The following is a 24,306-nucleotide window of genomic DNA, read 5'->3' as shown; positions in this document are numbered from 1 at the left end:
GGGGCAGCCCATTATCAATTAACACTAATGTTTTGTTCTAAATAGAGCAAAAAGCCTTTGACATATCTGCTGTTAGGTTTGGCCCTTTTCCACTTATGGGAAGCTGAATATTTGAAGCTTTTTTCCCCTGGACATATCTTTTTATGTGGCGGCTGCAATATTTGATAGACAGAAATTGGGGGTGAGGGTGGGGGAAGTTTCTGGTTAGAAATGAGAGGGGGTGGGGGAGGGGAAGGGAGGGATAGAGAGGGAGAGGAAAAATTGTTAACAATATTGAAACTGAAATTATTATTTTGGGGGGAAAAGGGTAGATGAGGGGAATGGGAGGTCATGAAGGCACTGACAGAAAAAATGAAAGAGGAATAACATTCAGAAATGTTTTTGATATTTTCTCCCTGACTTGAAATCCTCCTCAAAACTCCACCTCCTCTTATCCACTCCATCCCCTAAACAACTTACCATTTTACCATAAACAACTATTTTCTGTAAAATGTTTCTCTTTCTCTTTGTCAATTGTCTCTGCCCTTTCTCTGTGGACTTGTCTTGATTAGGAAAGGGGAATAAATTCAAGTTAGGCTTATTGAAGACATGCTAGCTAAATACGGCCAAAATTTAACTATTTTTCCTAGTCAAGGCAAGGCTTCTCTCTCTATCACTCATTTCCCTATATTTTATTCCCTTCTTCTTTCCCCCACGCTTACTATAAGGACAGTACTAGAAATACCATTTGTTGTGGCACTAATAAAATGTCAATATTTGTCCAAAGATACTACAATTACTCATTGCTATTTCCTGCTCTTAGATTTCTTAGATACATTCAGACTACACTGTTGCTATTAACATTAAAGCCCATTCTCTTTCTATGGGGTATAGAACTATGAGTTTATTGCGTCAAAAACACATAGAGTTGGCATGCAAATAATAGAACAAGTCTTCATAGTGGAACCACTGGGGAAGAAAAGAAATGGATATAAAGACCATTAGATGAGCTAGGTTGACCTTCTGTATAACAAAGGACACTATATTTCTCTTGTACTGAGCCCTTGTGGGCTCAAGTACTAGTCAAGCATAGGGATCAAGTACTAGCTGTTTTTAACTAAAACTTCCAAAACTTACAGTGTTATTTTACATCTGGTTTCATCACAGCCTCACTCTAAAGTTAATCATATTAGTCAATGATTTTACTAGTATGGAATTTGCTCCCACAAAGAAATCTTGAAACAAATCACCTATTCTTTTTGTCCTATCAACTTCCCTCCAGTTGCTTTTACATTACTCATTACTGGCAGTGGGACTTCAGTTCCAGGGTGACATGCAGCCACTGACTCTGGGATGATACTTGCAAGGCAAGGCACTGTACAGAGTGCGAGTTTCTCAGAGGATGTATGCTGCCAGACATAACTGAAAAAATACTATGATGCTTGAAATCTGGCGAGCAAATAGCCCTCACTTTAGTGCTGAACAATCTAAAAAGAAATTCATACTCATCTGACAATTATATGTGACTGAAAGTTGGGAACATTTGCCATGAACAAATTTGCAAAAAATCATCATTTAACTTTGAAAATGTCCACCCACCGATATAATACTTGAAAACAATTTTTTTTTCATTCAAAATCAAAATTTGGAAATTGGCCATGATAAAGAGTTTGGGCTAGATTTCTCCTCTAACTTAGATATAATTCAGATGTAGCCATACTAGAGAAAATCAAGCTGTAAGTGTGTAGTCAGTGAAAATTCAGTGATAATTTATTAGTTATATGCTATGATATTTAGCAGTGTCTGCTTTCTTGGTGACATGACAGTGCACCTTCTCCTTATCTGTCCTGATTCATAGTGGAATCAATCAACCCATCAATCTTCATAGACAAAGCTCCTCCTGCTGGTAGTTGTCCCTAGTAGTCCCGCATTAAAGGGAAGCCCCATCATTAAAAAGAGAGATTGCAGAGCCTAGGATTCCATTGCATTTTTGGACAGATGTATACAGCATCACTTACTGACATTTATTCGTTACCTAACTTGTTATATAAATCACTTTCTTGTTAACAATAGCCACTTGATGATCTATGTTACTTACCACTGCAGAACTGGAGGTGGGGATCATGAACTCCCACCAAATCTCTCTTGACCCATCTCTTCCCCAACAGAATATGGCATGGCATGTGTCCTGTCCATATGGGATCTGTGTTTTAACTCAGAATGGGTGAGACTAGTTTGTGGCAGGTCTATACATTTAAGAGTACACAGTTTTATGTTTTGCATAATGTGCAGGAGCTTTTATGCTGGAGAGAAGAAAGCTGGGAAAAGAAAAAATTTCCATCGAGGTTCTCCAAAATTCCCAAGTCCAGTAAGCATTTTTCACTCTTTACTGTAAAGACCTCTAATTGCCCAGCAAGGTCTCTGACACATTTTTATTTACAAAGAAAAAATCTAATTCTATTTGTTTGTAGAGCACAATGAGAATACTAATAATGTAATTGACATTTTTCATCTAGTGTCTTGCACATGACCATTCCTGAAATCTTTTTTTATTCTTCCCATTGTTTATAAATACAGTGCACAGAATGCTGAGGTCTGAGAGGCTTACTTTATAAGAAGTAGTTGGTTGTGATGTTACAAGGCAGAGATATATTTGTAACAGGACCAGCCTCTGAAAAATACAGAAGACTTGTAAGAAGCTTAATGTGCAATAGGGCTTGATGTGAGGGGTGAAAGGCAGGGCACTAGGACAACCAATTCCTCTGATCTCTATATTATCTCCGTTTTACATAATGTCAGATGATCCTCAAAAACAACCACATTATGAACTCCTGATAATATTTATTTTATTTTTTGGAAGCTTAGATTTATGCTAAATTAACACTTTCTCACGATTTCTAAATGACTGCTTTCACTTCATGTCAAAGATTCTAATTACACTTTTCCTGCATAGAGAGCTGGTCTTATCTGGTCTGTATTCTGTAGGAAGTTTGTTACACTGCAGTGCAGCCAAAGCATGTTTTTATCCTTCTTTATTAAAAAAAAAAAGCAGTGAAAGGTGTGTTTAAGTATGTTTTGCAATCTCTTGCTGTCACTTTTGTGTGTATTATTTTTTCATTTGGAAGATATTGAGAATATTCTTTTCTAAAGGTATCCAATAATAAATTAGTGAATGATTAACATTTTAAAAATATATATTTAATGTTATTTCATAGATTCATAGATGCTAGGATCAGATGGGATCTCAACAGATCATTGAGTCTGACCTCCTGCCTGGGCAAGAAAGATTGCTGGGGTCAGATGACCCCAGCCAGATGCCTATCCAGCCTTCTCTTAAAGACCCCCAAGGTAGGGGAGAGCACCACCTGCCTTGGAAACCCATTCAAAGTTTTGGCCACTCTTACCGTGAAGAAGTTCTTCTCGATTTCCAGCCTAAATCTGCTCTTTGTTCACCAGGGTGCCTCTTGGAGTAACAAGGAACAAGGGTCACAAACTGACAGAGTATCTCCGGTTCCTTGCTACGTGCCCCCTAATGAATTTGTAGGCAGCCACAAGATCACCTCTCAGCCTTCTTTTGTGGAGGCTGAAGAGGTCCAGGTCTCTTAGTCTCTCCTCATAGGGCTTGACCTGTAAACCCTTAACCATGTGAGTGTCCCTCCTCTGGACCCTCTCGAGGTTATCCACATCCTTCTTAAAGTACAACGCCCAAAACTGGATGCAGTACTCCAACTGCAGTCTGACCAATGCCGCATAGAGGGGAAGTATCACCTCCTTGGATCTATTTGTTATGCATCTGCTGATGGGTCATTTTCCAGCCAGTAAGTGTGCTGGATATTTTTATGCCCTAGGTGCAGCACTCTGCATTTGTCCTCGTTGAACTGAATCCTATTGTGTTCTGCCCACTTTTCCAACCTGTCCAGGTCGGAGTACAATTGTTCCCTACCCTCCAGAGTGTTCACTTCACCCAACAATTTAGTATCAGCTGCAAACTTGGACAGAGTTCACTTCATGCCCACATCCAAGTCACTGATGAAGTCACTGAAGAGTACAGGTCCAAGGACTGAGCCTTGCAGGACCCCACTACCCACATTCTTCCAGGTTGATACCGACCTGTCTACTACCACTCTCTGGGTGCGACCCCCAAGCCAATTTGCCACCCACCGGACTGTGTAATCATCTAAGTCACAGCCTATTTATGAGACTGGGATGAGATACTGTATCGAAGGCCTTCCTAAAATCCAAGTAAATGACATCCACCTCTACTCCTGCGTCTAAGCATTTTGTGACCTGGTCATAAAACGAAAACAGATTATTCAGGCATGATCTACCTGCTACAAATCCATGCTGGTTGCCCTGCTGCATTATTTTTCCCACTGGACTCACAAATATGATCCTTAATAATCTTTTCAAAGACTTTTCCAAGGAAAGAGGTAAGACTGACTGGCCTATAATTACCCGGATTCTCCTTCTTCCCCTTCTTGAAGATAGGGACAACATTGGGCCTTTTTCAGTCCTTTGGGACCTGACCCAAGTGCATTAAGGCCTCAAACAGCCATGCCAGTGGTTCTGCTATGACACTGGCCAATTCCTTTAGTACTCTTGGATGCAGCTCATCCAGGCCTCCTAACTTAAACACATCCAGTCCATCCAAGTGACTCTGCACCAAGTCAGCATCAACAGTTGGTAGGCTGGTGTCCCTTTGATGGCCATCTAAGAACCCATTAAGAGACTTATCTTAACCCTTGTACAGGAACACTGAGGAAAAAAACTCATTGAAAAGCTCAGCTTTGTCCCTCTGTCTGTCACTAATTGCTCCTGTTTATTCAGTAGGGGTCCTATGCTGCCCTGCATCTTCCTTTTACTCCCTACATAACTAAAAAAAGACTTTCTGTTGTCTTTAATTTATGTTGCCAGCCTCAGCTCCATAGTTGCTTTGGCCTTTCTAACTGCCTCCCTACAAATGTGGGTCAAGTAGGTATTCTCCTCATCGGTAGCTTTCCCCCACTTCCACTGCCTATATGCCTCTTTTTTTGCCCTTAGGCTCCCCTGGATTTCTCTGTTTAGCCAGGGAAGTTTTTTGGCCCCTTTCCCTTGCAATAGGATCATCTCCCTCTGTGCTCGAAGGATTGCTTCCTTTAGGAATGACCGCCCTTCCTGGACTCCCATCTCGCCAATACTCCTATTCTGCAGTGCCTTATTGACTAAACTCCTCAATACACTGAAGTTAGCCTTCCTAAAGTCAAGCACTTCCTCCCTACTAGTTACCTTTCCTACCCTATGCCATATGGTGAATTAAATTAATTGATGGTCACTGCCCCCAAGGTGACCATGAGTCTGCAGCTTCCTTACCAGATCATCCACTGTAGTCAACACTAAGTCCAGTAAAGCATTCCCACTAGTGGGACTGTATACCTCCTGCATTAAGTGAAGGTCCTGTATGCAGGTTAAGAACCCACGTGAATGATTGGATTTAACTGACTGTTCCTTCCAGCAGATATCAGGATAGTTTAGGTCCCCCATGACAACCACGTCCCTAGACCATGTGGCCTCTGAAAGTTGCCTCAAGAATTCCAAGTCTAGCTCCTCCTCTTGAAGAGGTGGTATGAAGCAGACCCCCCACTCCCCCACCAAGTCCCTTTCCCCCTGACCTCCATGTATCCTAACCCACAATACCTCAACTTTCTCCTCCTCTGATCCCATTTTGATTAGGGTAGATCAAATGCTCCTTAATATAGAGAGCATTCCCCCTCTCCCTCCCTCCCTACTCTGTCCCATCTGTACAACCTATAGCCCTCAATGTGTATTGTCTAGTCATGGGTAGGGTCCCACCAGGTTTCCATCAGTCACCATCAGTCAAATTCTGCCTTTTTACCTCAAGTAAATCTAGAGTAACTTCGCACTTTGCTCTATTGAAGCAAATTGAGTTACTTTTTCTGTACACATGGTCAGCCTGTGAGCAGGATTTGACCCCACACAGAACTCAGTTGAACTGAAACTGCTTTTGTAAACATGCAGGGACTGGAGTACTTGGTCCATGATTCTCTTTTGCCCTGCATCTTCTGTAGTTGGTTACACCGATGCAAAAAGCACAGAATGTTATTTTTATTTATTTGTAGTGTTGTAGCACCTACTAGCCCTGTTCATAGATCAACACTCCATCAGGTTCAGCACTGCACAAAGAAATGAATCCGAACCATAGCATTTTACACCACTTTGCTCAGATGGTGTGACTCTACCAGGTGCAGGGTAACAAAGAATCAAGCCAAGTGCATGCATTTCATTAGCGATCAGGGCATACTATACTGTTTCTTTTTAGAGATGCTTTATCTTAGCAGCCCAATTCCTGAAAAGATACCCTTTATTTTGTGCAATCAAGTAGTCCGCTTTGATTTCATATTAGACAAGTGAATAAGTCTTTGTATGGCTTGGGGCACAGTAAGGAAAACAAATGAACCTTCTTTAAACTACAACTGGTTGATGGCTATTAAAGGCCCAAGGTACAGTTCAAAGTAATTACAATCAGGTAATTAGCTAAAAAATGTTTGAGAGGTCTAGTCCTTACTAGTTTTCTTAAGCCTTAATTTCTAGAACCTTGAACAAGGAAAGTCTTCTCATAAAGCATAATACATCTTCCCCTGGTACTCCCTCACGTTGAGCCACTGGCACCACAGAAATTTAGTGTTGGATTTCAAAGTCCAGAGGGCTGAACAATTGCAACTGTAGTTGATGATTATCAATGGTTAGAAGGCCATAGGAGTCATCTACTTAGCTTGATATCTAAAAGACAAGTCCCTCAAGCTTTTGCCTTTTGTCTTCAACACAATTGCATTGATTCATACCACATGGAGTCTGGTCCAAAATGTGATTCTTCATCTATGAGATAGCAACAAAGTATTTGTGCAGCAATAGGAATTGAGGGTTCCTTGGGTTGGTATTGCAGAACATCATAATTAGTGAAAATTAATAAATAGTACTCTCACTTCATATTTGAAAACCCTCAATTTAAGGCCTTACTGCAATTTATTTAAGGAATGAGACTTAGAAATGGGAGTGGAGAAGGATCCATTGTGCCCCAGATTGTGTCTCATAGAAAGCAAGGGTTGCAAGGTATGAAGAAATCCTCCTCAGTCTGCCCCACATCTGTACTGAGACAGCTCAGCCTCCACACTGTCTGATGTCTTTCAACCTAGTCACCTAGGTGACTGGCCTGAAATAAATTTTTCAGGGAGGGGGGAGCTCGCTCTTCCTTTGTCTTGCAGCAGGGGTCAGGCAATCATTTTGGGAACACAGAAAAGCTTGGACCTCTGGAGAGTAGCTCCAGATAATTATACTTTGAGTAGATATGGAAACTTAGCTAGTATATTAGGATTAACTGACTTTTAGTCACATGTTAAAAGGGTCACTGAACTCAATATTGAATGAGACTTGATTTATTCTGTACTGCTTAAGGTGTTTTGTTATTCTCTTAAACTTCCCCTGTTCTCTACCTTCCCCATTCTCTCTCTCTCTCTCTCTCTGATCAATTAAAAGCTATCTGGCTCAGCATGCCTAGTTATGAATGTCTGTGGGGAGAGGGGAGAGACAAAGCTTTATAGCTCCCTTTGCTTGGTTACCTAAGCTGGGCTTGTTTTTTTACTTTCCTCCAGTTCAAGAGGCTACTTTTGAATACTTCAGGCTAAAAGAAGCATCTGAAATACCATGGTGGGATAAGCACCCTCAAGGTCTGCAGGGTCTGTGTACCACAGGCTTCACAGGGCCTTAACAGAGACCAGTGCCCAGGTGGTGGCAGCATTACCTCAGGCTTGCTGGTGTGCTCCAAAAACTGAGTTGGCCAGATGTAGGTGCACAGGGGAGACTCCTGAAGTGTGGTTTTGGGCCTGGTACAGTGAGGTGGGTGGCTCAGCATAGTAGCACTCCCTACTGTCCTGCCACAGAAGGGACCTCGGGAGGTCATCTAGCGCACTCCCCCTTTTCAAAGGAGGACCATCTCCAACTAGATAATCTCAGCCAAAGCTTTGTCTAGCCAGGTCTTTAAAACCTCCAAGGATGGAGATTCCACAACCTGTCTGGGTAACCTGTTTCAGTGTTTTACTACCCTCCTAGTGAGATAATTCTTCTTAATATGTATCCTAAAGTCTCTTGCTGCAACTTGAGACTGTTGCTTCTTGTTCTCTCATCTACCACCATTGACAACAGTCTAGCTCCATCCTCTTTGGAACCCCCCTCCAGGTAGTTGAAGGCTGCTATTAAATCCCCTCTCAGTCTTCTCCTCTCTAGACTAAATAAGCTCAGTTCCCTCAGCCTCTCCTCATAAGACATATGCCCTAGCCCTTGAATCATTTTTGTTGCCCTGCACCTGACTCTCTCCAATTTGCTTACATCCTTTCTGTAATGAGGGACCCAAAAGAGAACCCAGTACTCCAGATATGGCCTCACCAGTGCTGAAGAGGGGAATAATCACTTCCCTTGACCAGCTGGCAAGACAATGCAGCCCAGGATGCCATTAGCTTTCTTTATAACAAGGGCATATTATTGAATCATAATATTCAGCTTATTGTTCACTGTAACCCCCAGGTCCTTTTCTGAAGAGCTGCTGCCTATCCAGTCAGCCCCCAGACTGTACTGATGCATGGGATTGATCCATCCTAAGTGCAGGACTTTGCACTTGTCTTTGTTGAACCTTGTGATATTCCTTTTGGCCCAATCCTCCAATTTGTCTAGGTCATTCTGAATCCTAGCCCTACCCTCCAGCATATCTATTACTCCCCTCAGCTTGGTGTCATTTGCAAACTTGCTCTGAGTCACCTGGAGACAAATATGAGTAGAATGAGAGCTGAAAGATGAGCTGCTTCAGCTACCAGCAGAACCAACCAGAAAGAGTACCAGATGTGGCCACTGTTAGACTGTATATTGTATATTTTGGCATAGTGATTTTATAGTCAACCATGTGGCACTGCTTTATGTTCCTACATCCAACTCTACCCCTTGTGACTGAAGTCAGACCTCTTATTCCTTATTGGAGTTTAGAGCAAATAAAACTGACAAGGGAGAAAGGCAATCTGACACTGGTTGGAATAGATACAGCAATCTGCACTAAAAACATACCAGGCCAAATCCCTTGTTAGTGTAACACCACAGGATTCAATTAACTTATTTTTGTGACTGAATACAGTACAAACACTGTTCTGTAACCTCATATTTAGAACAAAGCTGCCTGAATTTATGCCAGGTAAGGATCTGGCCCATTATTATCATCAGAGAAGATTCAGATTTGTTATGCCTAATTTGAATTCATTTGGGCTTTGGAATTCAAAAGTCCTATTCAAACCTAAGCATCTCTGAGCATGCAAGCCACGTAGGAGAAAGAGTGAAAAACAGGATCAAAAGGTAGAGAGAACAATATTAAGAGTAAAAATAGAGCAAACATCAGGTGAAACATATCCAGTGAAAATCTGGAATAAACGAGAGAGAGAAGACAGTGTAATGAAAAAGAGTGAACATACCTAATATATCCCTTGTGCTAGCCTAGTTTTTCATGGGAGGCTTCTGTCCCTGATGATTGTTTTCTATTTTAGCTAAAAAATCCTATTTTTCCAGTTCAGCCAAACTTGAAGAAAATCAAAGTTAAAGCTACAGGGGAAACTGAATTTTCACAATCTTCAGCAGCTGAATATTTCACCAGAGTTCAGTGGAAACCCTAAGTTGTTTTGGAATGCTGCTGACTTGAAATTTGTTAATTCTTATTATTTTGTAAAAACAACAAAAGTGGCCACTAAAAAAATACTCAGTAAAATAGTTTGAAAGAATTTTCTTATGCTTCCCATTGCAAAAAACAGGACTATGAAATCATATATCATTGAGAAATAACTGGCTCTTTCCATTGTGAAAATTTTGATACTCAAACACTAAAGATAATGGTTATTACATTTATAAAGCTTCCAATACTATGGCAAGTTTATAGTCTTGGATTAAATAATAGCCTTCAAATAAATACTGTGCCTAGAAAAGTGAAATTTCAGGGTAAAGATAGGATGCATTGTGGAAATGAGCAGTAGGCAGTGCTGTTAAGGGAAACCACAGGTAATCATTTTAGAAAATGGTCACAAAGTTTGAATGCCTGAAACCTGGGATGCACAGTCTAGCATAAGGAATCTTGGCCTTACAGAAGTTGGTGGAGCTATTGATCATTGGGCCAAGATGGTGCCCCTCCCATAAGTGCTGAGAGTCTTAAACTTCAAATAAGTGCAGACAGTATTCCAAGTATTAGCACAACTTGCTAAAAACTTCTGATACTGAGGAAATATCGTGACATTACAAAAGAGAAAGACCATCTTTTTTAGTATTGCCCTTCCCTCACGATACCATCCTATTCTGGTAAGAAGTCAGCTTTCAATGTGATTGAGTAATGGATACAATGATTTTATGTATATCAGGGAAAAATTCCCACTGGTAGAATCTACACACTAGACTGAAGAATACTACTTTATAGGGCAGGACAGAATCACCTTTTATTTATTTAAATTAAATGGGAAAAAGTCCTAGGAAATGTCCTGTAGGAAACAATCTTGCATTAGCAGAGAGCTGGATAAGATGACTTAATACATCTTTTCCATGGGTCTGTGATCCAGCCAAGTGTTAACTGCTAAAAATATTTGACTCAGGGTGACTCAGAGCTGCAACTGTTTGGGAAAACCTGCCTCATGGACAGTCTCATATTCAAAAACAAAAATAGTTCCTCATAAATGCATAGCATAGAAAAGTCAAATTAAAGTCACTGGAGACATTAAGAATCAGGGGGAAAACACAAATCAGAGAAGTAAGAACATCAAATTGTGAGAGAGATTTTTTTTTGTTGAGTGCGCAGCAAAGTCTCTCTCCAACCTCTCATCTCTTTTAAGACACTATTAATATGGAGAATTAAGAGAGAAAGATCCTTGCCTATTGGCACACAGGTTTGCAAACTAGGGCTGCATCCAAACGAGTTTGGCCATATGGTACATGGTGCTGCAGACCCGTCTGTGGAGCCACACACTGCACATTCAGGCATTTACCGCACTGCTACCTTACAGTGTGTGTGTGGGGGGGAGGGGGGTTGGACTCCAGGAGATCCTGGGGTCAAAAAAACCCACACAGAAAAAAGTGGGGTGGCATACATGCACACAGTGCATGCTGCCCAAAACCAGAGCTTGGCCCGCCAAAGCCATGCTCTGGTTCCTGGTCAGGCTATAAGCTGCAGGAGCACCACAGCTGCAGTTTCCCTAGCCCCCAGGATCCCAGATAAGGCTGCTGGGGCCAGCACAGTTGTAGGCCGCAGCCTCCTCTACCCCACCTGGGGTAACCTGCCATGAGCTAGAGGGTGTGTGGCATGGGCATTCCCCAGGAATAAGTAGCAACGGCACAAGATGGATGCGACCTAGGAGTCTTTGGCACTTGGTTGATCCTAGGTCCTTGCCTAGAAGCACTATATCTGCTTCTGCACAGAAAGTAATATCTTTTACCACAGTTGCATAGACCTTTTTCAGATTACACCACTGCAATGAGCTCTGCTTAGTGCAGTACTTGAAAACGGCTTGAAATTCAGCCAGCAAAGAATGCAAGGGCCATGAACAGAACATTTCATATTTTTTCTCCTAGACCACAGTGGTTGACCAACTTCAATTCAGAGTACTACTTTGAGCATATACGACTGCATATGGTTTAGACTGTTAATTTTCTTCTTCAGGGTCCAAATGTGACATTGACTTATGGTGGTTCATGGGCTAAAGGATAATAAAAGTAATGTCCTTTATCCATTCCACATACACTGTCTTTTAGAGTTAAAGGCACTGCTTAGGCTCCACACAGCCCAACATGCTGTAGGTACAGCATGTAGCTCAAGGACAATTTATTCCTCTCTAAAGTATAATAGGTGGAGGCTTTCCTTGAGCTTCCCTAATGCTTGTAATTCAAGCCAGTGCTTCAGAGACATAGTATAGCCCATAGGAACTGCTTTTTTCTGTGTATACCATCTAAGAAGCTGAGACATTTTTGCTCAATTTCTAGATGTAAAGGTTGGAGGGACTGAGGCAGCTGTTCTCAGTAAAAGGCAGAGAACACCAGTATACATTTATGTCATATAACCAGAGTCTGAGTTTGTTCATTTTTAGGGATCATGGCCTATCTATTTATTTAGGTTTATCTGAACAAATGACATGAGGTTAGGTTTTTGTGTGACAGCATGTGCCTAAGTAGGCAAGATAGGGAATTCTCTCTAAGTTCAGTTGTCTTTGTTATTCTTTCTTGACTGATGTTTTACTCCTATGTTGTGTGTCCCCAGAGAGTACAGGAAAGTTTAAATTTTGTGCAAGTGGAACACCATGTACAGAAAAAAGGGCTGAACCACCATCATTTCTTGGAATAGGAATGGAGGTCCCTCTTTCTACGATAAGGCTATATCGAGTACATGTACGTTTAGGAATTAATTCTAGGCACTTCATTGGCTTCACTGGTGGCAATATAGCAATTGTTTTTGTTCACAATGTAAAAAAAAAAAAAAAAAGAAAAAGTACCCTGTGCAAAAGCAGTTGAGAGTCAGGTTCTCATTATAGGGCAATTATAGTCTACAGTGAAGGCAGTTCTGGAACTCCCATGAAAATCTTCTTCAACAACCAGCAACAAATGATAATGTGTATCTGAAAGGTGTAATACACCAATAGGAGAGAAGAATTGCCTACAAGAGAATCACTAGGAATTTTATGATACAGTTGAGAAGGGGAAAATTTAGGTTGAAAATTAGGAGAGTCTCCCTACTAGTGAGATTTATGACTGGGCAATCATCATCCAAGGGAAACAAAGAGAGTCTTGTCATGTGGGAGATGGAAGACATCCTGATACATCACTAGAATATGTGCTAAGGAGCTGCACTGGCAGAGAGAGAGACAAACAGTTCTTTTCCATATCTGCTGCCAGGTCTTCAACTGAGGTAAATCAAGTAGAGCCATTCTGCTGTCAAGAGTACTAAGCCAATTTAGCTGAAGATGCTTCTTTTAATTGTAAGGAATTTGTCTACCAATTCCTGTGTAATGATATGGTTCTACAATTATATGAATATTCAAAAAATAATTCAAACAAAATAAAACAAAAAAACACACTAACCTTAAGACGGTGTGGTTATTTCCTTCAAAAAAATCTGCATTACGTAAGGCATCTGATGCCAGTGGGGACTGCATTTTAGTACTCAACAGCAAAATGAAGTCCATCATCTCCAGCAGGGTCAAAAGGAGAGAGAATTCTTAAAACTATATGGAGACATTCAGGTCTATGAGAATGGGAAAATAGATTTAAGATAGCATTTTCTCCTGTTTCAAAGCATTTTGAACGAATTACCAAGAAAGTTGTTTTTGTTCACATTGTGGAAAAAAAAGAAGAAAAAAGTACCCTGTGCAAAAGCAGTTGAGAGTAGGGTTCTTATTATTGGACAATTATAGTCTACAGTGAAGGCAGTTCTGGAACTTCCATGAAAATCTTCTGCTACTTTTCCACTGGTCATAGATCATATTTTACAGGCTCAGACATCAGAGGTCTGATAAGTGAGTAATCCATAAAGAGCTCGCCTTCATCCTTTGCAACCTGCAGGGAAAGGGCTTCACTGAGATCCAAAAGCTCACTGATGGCAAATGGTTCAGGAGAGACCATTTTCTCAGGCAGTTTTATCCTCACTGAAGTAAAACCCACAGCTCCAAATACTATATTGCTGTCTGAATAGAAAAAGAAAAAAGAAAAAAAAATCTCAACCATTCTCCTGTTAAATGCAAATGTTTCTGTATTTAAAAAACAGTTGAAACTAGTTGCAATTTCACCTGAAAAAGCCTATTTCTTAAGGGTAAGGTTGTGCTTGTGGGCATATTATGAGCAAAGGACAATGTGTAAACTGAATCTCTGTAGGATTGCAGAGGCTGCACCCAGGATTCCAAAGGCTGCATCCAGACAAGCGCGGCTGTGCGGTAAGCGGTACTGCAGACACACCTGCAGCGCCACGTATCTCACATTCAGGTGCTCTCTGTACTGCAAAGGGAGTGGTGGGTTGTTTTTTTTTTTTACCTCAGGATATTCAGAGGTAAAAAAACCTGTGCAAAAAAAAAAAAAAAAAAAGTTGAGTAGCGCCCGTGGTGGCAGCACACTTCACTCAAAACCAGAGTCTGGCCACCCAGAGCCACACTCCAGCTGCTGGCCAAGCTCAGAGCAACAGGATCACCCTGACTTCAGCCCCAGGAGGCCTCCAGGACTCAAGGTAAAGCTGCAGGGGCCAGCCCAGTGCTGGCCTCAGCCTCCCCTACCCCACCCAGGGTAACCTGACACGCACCAGAGCTCGCATGGCACAAGCGTTCCCCAGGGATAACTAGTGGCGGCATAAGGTGTCCTGCTGCTAGTTGATCCCAGGAAACCAAACATCCATATTCATGTGGATGTAGCCAGGTTGTCCGATTCCTCCTCAACTTCCATTTTGATCCAAAAACAGAGTAATTTGCCACTGATCTCTCCTAACAGCAAAGATACAATCAACCTTTAGAAGGCAGAACCCACATGTCCTTATACTGTACTTGGATCCATTACTACCCAGCTTCTGCAGAAGGGAGACAAAATAGGCTATATTACCCACTTTCATTTTCTCTGTTCTGCTACTTTAAAACTGGGTTTGTGACTAGATCTTTTTATGGAGAGGAGACACAGAATTGTGACTCATTACATAAAACTGAACTCAGATACATAGTGTCTGTATAAATTTAGATGAATTAGTAAGATTTCTTTTTTTGACTGATTGAATATGTTCCTAATTATTCTTCCCAAGTGATGGTGGAAATATTTAAGGGGTAACACCTGAAACTACCTACCTGTTTTATCATGGTATTCATAGACCAAATAAAAGAGATCAAGGTTCAGGCTTATTTCTCTTGAACTACTTCAACCTCTCTTCTACTAAAAAGAGAGTTTTCTGCGATCTTGGGACACCTATAATTTCTGTCTTTTAATAACCCACCCAATTCAGCACCTGACAAGTCACATGTTGGGTTGAATTGTCTGTAACGCATTGGTCCAGGGAACCTGGTTTTCTCTGCTTAAAAATCACAAATTCTCTGATTTCAAAAATTGCCAATTTTCTGATTAAAACCCCCCAAATCCCTGATCAAAATGAAATGCCACTAATATTTTTATATATAAAACATTGTGTTGAATTGATACATACCTACACATATACTAGGGCTGTGCAAAGCTTTGGGTAGTGATTTGATTCAGAGGAGATTTGGCCTGATTCTGAGGCTGAATCTCCAAATCTGAATCAAATCAGGAGACCAATGTAAAGGTCAGAATAGATTCAAAGCTCTCCGAATCTCTGGAAAACATTCAGAGAGCTTTGATGATTCAGGCAGGCCCTGCCCCCTGCAGCAGGGAGCTGCAGCTGACTCTGAGCTGGTAAGTACTAGGAGCCGAGGCTGGGGGAGGGAACCATGCCCTGGCAGTCTCCCAGCCCCCCCACTCCCCAGCCCCCTCCATGGATGCCCCGCCTGCCCCAGCTCCCAGAGTTTTAAAGAAAAGCCCTCATGCTCACCGGGTGCTGCCAGGCAAGGTGGTGATCCCTGCTGCCCCCCACTGCCCCATGCTGCATGGAGGGCTCTACCACGAGCCCCCCGACTCCCCTCCTGCTCCTTGGGCCCCCCCCATGGGTGGTCCCCTTGGGCTGGCTCTAGCCCTTTAAGAAAAAAAAACCCCGAGAAAAGCCCTGGGACTCACCGCTCCTGTAGCAGCCTGGGGCTTCGGGGGCTTGTGCAGAACACCCCCACATGTTGCAGGCCAGTGTGGAGCAGTGGGGATCACCCCTCCACCATCAGGAGTGGTGAGTCTGGGGGTTTTATCTTTTTTTTTCCTTAAAGGACTGGAGCTGGCCCGGGTGAGACACCCGTGGGGAGGACTGGAACAGCAACAGGGCAGGGTGGGGGGCTCATGCAGAACCCCCCATGCAGTGTGGGGCAGTGGGGATCACCCCACCCACCTGGCAGCACCCGCTAAGTCAGGGCTTTTTTTTCTCAAAGAGCTAGGAGCTGGGGTGGGCGGGGCAGCCATTGCCAGGCTGGGAGAGCAGGGGCGGGGGCGGGGAGAGCGGGGAGGAGGTGATGGGCCTGGCTTGGCTGATTCAGAGATTCAGCAGCAGCTGAATCTCCAAATCAGATTCAACGCAATTCAATTGGGACAGTGATTTGAATCACTGAATCGAATCACTGTCCCCCGAAACAGCTGAATCCAAATCCGAAGCCAATACTAGTTGCTTTGCACAGGCCCAATATATACAGATACATCTGTATGTATGTATGTATCAATTCAACACCGTTTTATTGATAGTTTTACAATTTTTAAGCAATTTGGAAGCCTACCAGTGCCTTAACCATTATAATAAAATAAATTCTAAGTACCTATACACTTTGGTGTTTGATTTGGGGGTTTTTATCATAGAAAATCAAAGCTCAACCTTCCTCCTTTGTTCACAAGGATGCAGGTTGAGGCCCTTCACTCCCAAACAGCAGCCCCCCAGCCCTGCTGGTGCCCCTCACTCCCCTCCCACAGCCCTCTGGGCCTTGCTGGTGCCCCTTGCTCCCCACCCACAGCTCCCTAGCCCTGCTAGTGCCTCTCCACACCCACAGCCCTCTGGACATTGCTGATGCCTCTCACTCCGCGCACACAGCCCCTCAGCCCTGCCCTCTGGTGTCCCTCACCCCCACCACAGCCCCCTTCAGCCCTGATGGTGCCCCTTATTCCCCACTCACAGTCTCCTGCCCACACCAGCCCTGCCAGAGGGGGGCCCCAGCTGCCAGGGGTATGGCACTAGGGACCCAGGTCTGCAGTAGGTCTGTGCAAAGTGGCAGTATTCGCTTTGGATTCAGCTGATTTGGGGGACAGTGATTCAATTTTGTGATTCAAATCATTGTCCCAAATCGATTCAACCGAATCTCCGAATCACACAGGCCCATCCACATCCACCACCCACTCTCCCAGCCTGGCAATGGCTGCCCTGCCTGCTTCAGCTCCCAGCATTTTGAACCCCCCCCCCCAACTCACTGGGTGCTGCCGGGTTGGGGGGGGGGCAATCCCTGCTGTCCCCCACTGTCCCACATTGAATGGCCCCTGACCCCCTCTGCTATCCCATAGCTGCTCTGGCTACCCCAGTTCTGGCCCTTTAAGAACCCCCCCCACAAAAAAACCTCTCACTCACTAGTTCCTGCACAGCAGGATGATGATCCCTGCTGGCCCTCACTGCCTCATGCCACATGGGGGGCTCTGCACAAGCCCCCTGAAGCCCTGAGGCCGCTGCAGGAGCTGGTGAGTCCTGGGTTTTTTGGGGGGCGTTTATTTCTTAAAAGGCCAGAGCTGGGGTGGGGGGGGCAGCTGGGGGTGGGCAGGGACAGCGTGGGGGATTCACACAGAGCTCCCATGCAGTGTGGGGCAGTTGGGGGCAGTGGGGATCAGCCCCCTGCCTAGCAGCACCTGGTGAGTGGGGGCTTTTTTATAAAGAACCAGGAGCTGGGGTGGGCAGGACAGCAATGCGGGGGGTGGCTAGGGGTGCAGGCAAGGGAGAGGGCCTGGCAGGGGTCCCCTCATGGTCCCTTCTCTCCTCCCCCAGCCCCTACTTACCCCTACTTACCAGCTCAGAGTCCAGCTCCATCTCCCTGCTGCAGTGGGTGGGGACTGCCCAAATCATTGAAGCTCTCCAAATGTTTTCCAAAGATTCAGAGAGTTTTGAATTGATTTTTGTTAGTCCCCTGATTCAATTCGGATTTGGAGATTCGGCCATCAAATTGGGCCAAATCTCCTCTGAATCAAATCAGCACCTGAAGCTTCCCACAGCTCTAGTCTGCAGCCTCCTGCCCCTGCAGCAGCACCCAAACCCCAGCTGCCACTTGTGGGAGGTGGTGGAGCAGAGCATGGAGCTCAGCAGGTTGCAAACTCTGCCAGCCTACAGAGAGCTCTTTGTAAAAGTGGAAAATCCATGTTTCTCTGTTAAAATGAAAAATTTGCATTTTGCTTGGTTAAAAGGGAAAATCCGTGGGGAGGTTTCTGTTTTTCCGTGGGAAACAGAAAATCTGGACCCCTGGTAATCACTACCAGAGCAACTATACCATATCTTACTTCTGTGAGACAGAATTCAGTCAATCTATATATTTTATTATTTGTTTTGAGACAATGTCCACAAACTACAGGCGCACGGTGCTAAGCATAGAACTAATATATAGGAAAGACCAGTCCATGGTACAGGAAGTTAAAAATCTACAGTTCTTATATGGCTCCTACCACTATCAACTCTGACATCCCTTTTACCATGAGACAGTATGGCCTGTTTGTCTAGATGGTTTCCAATATGAATTGACAAACTATATGATAAGATACTTCAGGGGAATAACAAATCAATAAGATATGGGAAAAAGGTTAGCTACAAGCTATTCCCTTAGATTTTCCTATATTGCCTTAAGGACTACTTGTTTCCTGTACTCCAAAGAAAATCATGCTCACATTTTCCTGTAACACACCAAACACCACTTGGTATATTCCTTTACATAGTCATTTTTTTTCATCCCGCAAAACATCCAAGCAATTATGGGTCAAGACAGACTAAGAGATCTGTAGTGTTCTCAAAACAGGATATGTTTAACAAGACATTTATATTAGGGCCTTGCTACACGTTACACTGGGGTGGACAACATACGGCCCACAGAGGGGCTTTGTCCAGTCCACAGCGGGTCTCTTGGTCCCATCTGGCCCAGGCATCATCCCATGGTGGTGCGTCCTGACGCTGTCTGGGCACACAGCAGGGCTGTGGCAGTTCTGCACTGGATTGCTTCTCTAGGCAGCCCAGGCAGTGGCAGCTGCTGACCCCAGCCCCACAGTAGTGGCGGGGATCTGCATGCAGCCTTGACTCATGCTGCACCTGCTGTAGACTTGGCTACTCATGCTAAACAGTTGCAGCAACAGCAGTGCTGGCAGGGCAGAGTGTGCTCGGTGCAGGGGAAAAGTTACCCCCAAACCCTCCCCTGTAAACCCCAGAACCACACTCTCACCCACACATAATCACACCCCCACAAACACCACACTCCCACACCCTTTCCCACATGCACCCCCTGCACACACATCCATGGGTCTCTGGAAGGGGTCCCACTCACTACTATCCTCACACACCCCACCACATGCATGCACCCCCCATGCCCCCCCAGACACCCTCCCCTCCACACACCCCACAAACCACATACCCACCTACACACACCCAGCCATACTCCCCCACATCCCCTGCAATATACAAAAGTAAAACTGCATTTTGAGCTACTATGCAATTATCTTCATATACATGACACAAATACACACAAATCAGGACAAAAAAATCTTTTAACCAGTGATCTGGTTTCCCATGATCACCTCTTGGAGAAACTGGCCAATTGTCGCCTTGGGTCCTCCACGATCCACTGGCTGGAAAATTGGCTCTGTGGTCGGACCCAGAGGGTAGTAATTGATGGAAGTCACTCATCATGGTGTCCTGTGACCAGTGGGGTCCCCCAGGGCTCTGTCCTTGGACCCATACTGTTCAACATCTTAATTAATGATGTGGACACTGGAGTCAGAAGAGGACTGGCCAAGTTCGCCGATGACACCAAACTTTGGGGCAAAGCATCCACACCAGAAGACAGGCGGGTGATCGAGGCTGACCTGGACAGGCTCAGCAAGTGGGCAGACGAGAATCTGATGGTGTTCAACGCTGATAAATGCAAGGTTCTCCACCTTGGGAAGAAAGCACGCAGCATCCTTATAGGCTTGGCAGTGCTATGTTGGCTAGCACTATGGAAGAAAGAGACTTGGGGGTCATCATTGACCACAAGATGAACATAAGCCTGCAATGCGATGCTGCGGCTAGTAGTGACCAAAACGCTGGCTTGCATCCATACATGCTTCTCAAGCAAATCCCAGGACGTCATTCTCCCCTTGTACTCGGCCTTAGTGATACCGCAGCTGGAGTACTGCGTCCAGTTTTGGGCTCCACAATTCAAAAAGGACGTGGAGAAGCTGGAGAGAGTCCATAGAAGAGCCACGCGCATGATCAGAGGTCAGGGAAGCAGACCCTACGATGACAGGCTGAGAGCCCTGGGGCTCTTTAGCCTGGAAAAGCGCAGGATCAGGGGTGATCTGATGGCCACCTATAAGTTTATCAGGGGTGACCACCAGTATCTGGGGGAACGTTTGTTCACCAGAGCGCCCCAAGGGATGACGACTAGGTCAAATGGTCATAAACTACTGCTAGACCGTTTCAGGCTGGACATAAGGAAGAATTTCTTTACTGACCGAGCACCGAAGGTCTGGAACAGCCTGCCACCGGAGGTGGTTCAAGCACCTACATTGAACACCTTCAAGAGCAAACTGGATGCTTATCTTGCTGGGATCCTATGACCCCAGCTGACTTCCTGCCCTTTGGGCAGGGGGCTGGACTCGATGATCTTCCAAGGTCCCTTCCAGCCCTAATGTCTATGAAATCTATGAAAAATTAAATGAAAATATGTTATTGTGGATGTTAGATTTTTGGTATACAATTTGGTGTTTTTTTCTGTTTCCAAGATAACAAATCCCCTTCCCAAAAGGTTTAAAGGGCAGGGACTTCCAGTGATAAAGGTCAGGAGTTAGGGGGTAGGACTTCCACTACCAAGATGGCAACCAAGGGGCGGGGCACTTGTCCACCCAAAATAAATCCCCACCCCTGCATTGCGCTGTGAACTGCACAAATATTGATTGGTGTTAGTGCTAGCTTGAGTTTGGGACAAAGCGCCAGAAAATCTTCTGCAGGCATGCATTTAGGCCAGCAGTGGCCTGGAGGACTGAAAGTTAAGAATCCTCCCCATCCTATTCTGGACTTCGCTTCTACCCCCTATCCCCAGGCCTCTCCTGTTTCCCCTGCTTTCCCATCCCATCCTCTCTGACACACACTTACTTGTAGCTTCCTGCACTGTCTGCCCCAGGGGAGCAGGCAGGGAAGGGTTAACCTGTCCGCCCAGCTCTGCTGCCAGGCTGCTGCTCTTCTCCATGCTGAGCCCAGCCCAGGGAGCAGTAGTGGCGGCAGCTGGAAAGGCAGGTTAACCTTTCTCCACCTGCTCCCTTGGGACAGACAGCACTGGCAACCACAAGTAAGTGGCAGGGGCAGGAGTGGGAATCTGAGATGCTGAGGAGGGCAGGCATTGGGCCTCCTCCAGGCCAGAGAGGGGGCACCTAGGGTGCTTATATTAAGCTGTAGCCTAGAGTGTTAATGTGTGAACAATCCTGGTGTTAAGAGCTCCAGGAACGACCCAAAAATACTGCGCAACAAGGCCCTTACTTGCTAACAATCCTTGTCTCTCCCAAAGAAAAGCAAACATGTTGCATGAAACCCTTTAAAGAATATTCTTACAAGATGTGTATGAACTTTGGACAATGCCAAATTAATATTTTACCCTGGAAAAACTTCTGTGGTGTGGTAGCTATTGTGCAGCAGCAGTGGTACACAACCATAGTAAAGTGAAGCGGGTAGACTCTAGATATAACTACAGGAAAAAAGTCTTACACTGTATTGCATAGTTAGCTTCAGTCAAAGAAACCAGAATATCTTTCCCTACTGAAGTGAGGATACCAGATAAAAGCCCTTGACCTGTTCTAGTAAATGGCATTCATTATGTTCCTTACATTTATGGGTAAATCCTAGCCCCATGAGAGTCAATTACAAAATTCCCATTGACTGCAATTGAATTATATTTCACTCTACAACTTTTAAAATTAATTTCAAAGGCCCTTTCCCCAGAAATGCAGTGTAGCAAAGGTTATTATTAACTTAAGCATCAGTTTTATTCTGCAAAACAGTATCAAGTGATGTTTTTAAAAATACCAAGAAAACTTAACTGTGTTGGTCTCTGCTGGAGATGGGACACTGGAATAGATGGCTAATAGCTCTAATCCAGATACCCTGATAGATATTTAAATTGACACTGGTCCACAGCTAACAGTAGGCAAGCTCTTTCTTCGTTTTGCTCCATTCTAAACAGACCAAATACTATTTTTTGTCATTCATTAGCTCCCTAATATTTCCTTAATTTAATCTCTTCCACTTTCAATTATGAAAGCCTCTGAGACTTGAGTTGTTAGTCAGGCGTGGGGGTGCTTTGTTTAAGGGCTTTTTGCTATGGTTTAATTAGCAATCAGAGACTTAGCTGCTCTGCTCAGAGATACTGTCATAAGAAATAGTGATCTTTTGATATTAACATTGGAGAAGCATCCTTTTATTTATATTACATGAACTGAGCTGTTCTTGATTTATTTTTATCTCCCCCTCAACCCTTCCCCCGAACAAACCTATTATGGCAATTTTCCTATTACATCATCTTTCTGTAAGCATATATTTTACCTCTTTCAACTTTGAATAAATACAACTCAAAATATTCCTGAGTTAGTTTTTAAAATTCATTCATTCATGTATTTTTAAGGCTAGTAGAGACCACTATATTGCCTATGCCGACATCCTATATAGCAAATATCATAATTTCACCTACTAAAATAATACTATATACTATGCTGAGCCCAACGTGTTGAATTAAAGCATCTGGTCCTAGATGGAACACTCACCACGTCCCTTGCTAAATTGTTTGTATGGTTAATCACCTCTGCAACAGATCGGATAGAATATGAACCTGCAAGCATTTGCCTACAAAGCACTGCATTTTGCACTGCACTGCTCCAGTGTAACACTATCAACATTTGTCTAAAACAACATCACTGTAAAAACAATTACTAACATGGGAGGGATGTTGCTTGTCTTGTAGAAGGAGATTGCTAATAGTATTTAGACAGACAATGTGTAGCAGATAAGAAAGAACATAATTTTAATAATGTAAGTTTAAGATCCTTTTTATCATGACCACCAAAGCTAGAAAAAAATGCTCTTCATGCTTGTACATCACTGCTGGGGTAGCATGTGTTCCCAGCCCCAAAGGCCCAGAAAACATCATGCCTTGAAATTGTCACTGGTATTTCAGAAAAGGCTAAACAAAGCTTCAGGTCATCACATACTATTTTTCCCAGACAGGTCAGGATGCTTTCTGTCTCCCAAGCCTCATGAACCTCTGTGAACAGTATTCCCTTAACCCCTCCATTTGCTACTTTTGCCAGATGGCTGAGGAGGAGTTAGAAGAGGAAAGAGAAGCTGCAGCAGTGGTTTACTTGCTTACCTCTTTGTGATTGGAGAGGAGAAAAGAGATTATATGTCTGCTAATTTCCCCAAGGCCAGTTTGTTAAAAAGAAAACTGAAAGGGAGAGGAGGAGGCACAATATAGGACAGGTGCTTAGCAGGGGCCCACTGGTATACTTCCACTGAAGCCGAGTTAAACTGAACTGCACCAGTTGAGTATCTGGGTCCTTTTTATTTGGGTAACCTTTGGGAAGCTAAATTAGTGGATGTAAATGTAGTAACAAAATAAACATAAAATATAGCTCCATTTACTGCGTTTTAGAAGTGGTGAGCTATGTCTTAAAGGCAAACGGAACTGCTGATCTAGGGCATAGAGAGAGTTGCTATTCCATACTGCAGCAAAGAAGAAGCAGAACAGACATCAATGCAGACAGAGAAACCACCAAAAAGGTACAGGTACACACTTTATTGCCATTCAGTCTTTGACCTTACTTGCAAGGCTGTCAATAAAAGTATAGTGATAGTGACTTTCTTGATGCTGTCAGGGAAATCATAGATAATTTATCCTGTGTATAAGGTTGTAGCATATCAAATAATTTTTAGAGAAGATTATTTTAGCAAGATTGCTGAAGTTAATATCAATTGTTCTCCTGAAAGGAGAAAGAAAAATCAAACATCTTGGCACTGTAGTTTCTTACAGACTAGTTTGCTTTGTGTGTGCCTGTGTCTATGTATGTGTATGAGACTAAAATGGTTGGTTTTCCCTACAGAATGTACCACTGGGGATAGAATGATACAGGGAATAGCTTATAGTTTGTGTGTCTGATGGTAAAAATCAATGGTTTTCCTCATTGAAAGGCACCCTCAGGGGCAAAAGGCAGTGAATAGCTTATTAGTTTGTGTGTGCATGTTGGCAGATGATAAAGCAGCATTGAAATCAGTTATACACTGTAATAAAGTACCCATCCCCATCTTAAAGCTAGTGTGTACTTATGTCTCAGGGGAATATACCTCCATTAACCCAAACTATGCAGTAACTCATCTTTAACCACAGTATGGGTATGCAGTGGAAAAGCAAATGATAATGATTTTCCCTGGTTAGTGATCCAAGAATA

The 24,306-nt window shown here is 43.6% G+C and overlaps 3 long non-coding RNA genes across 4 annotated transcripts in view; 1 reads left to right on the top strand and 2 right to left on the bottom strand.

The window, feature by feature from the left end:
- The window catches only part of LOC132251146 (uncharacterized), a 38,289-nt gene extending 22,210 nt beyond the window's left edge, over positions 1 to 16,079 (bottom strand). Inside the window, exons 1-2 of the long non-coding RNA XR_009463002.1 lie at positions 15,748 to 16,079; positions 13,114 to 13,715 (exon numbers count right to left, since the gene is read on the bottom strand). This is a non-coding gene — a long non-coding RNA (uncharacterized LOC132251146). The remainder of the gene's footprint in view (positions 1 to 13,113; positions 13,716 to 15,747) is intronic.
- On the bottom strand, positions 13,722 to 15,367 carry LOC132251147 (uncharacterized). The gene is made up of 3 exons (XR_009463003.1): positions 15,203 to 15,367; positions 14,321 to 14,498; positions 13,722 to 14,084 (listed from the first exon to the last, which is right to left on the bottom strand). It is a non-coding gene; the product is annotated as an uncharacterized LOC132251147 (long non-coding RNA).
- A 7,150-nt stretch (positions 16,080 to 23,229) lies between the features above and the next one.
- LOC109285621 (uncharacterized) overlaps positions 23,230 to 24,306 on the top strand; it is a 74,019-nt gene continuing 72,942 nt past the window's right edge. The window contains exon 1 of one of the 2 annotated variants that reach the window (XR_009463001.1): positions 23,230 to 23,641. This is a non-coding gene — a long non-coding RNA (uncharacterized LOC109285621). The remainder of the gene's footprint in view (positions 23,642 to 24,306) is intronic. The other variant, XR_002093433.2, reaches the window with a different exon arrangement.

The sequence above is a fragment of the Alligator mississippiensis genome, chromosome 6 (assembly GCF_030867095.1).
Source record: "Alligator mississippiensis isolate rAllMis1 chromosome 6, rAllMis1, whole genome shotgun sequence".
Lineage (NCBI taxonomy): Eukaryota > Metazoa > Chordata > Crocodylia > Alligatoridae > Alligator > Alligator mississippiensis.
This window is presented reverse-complemented; position numbering and strand designations above follow the sequence as displayed.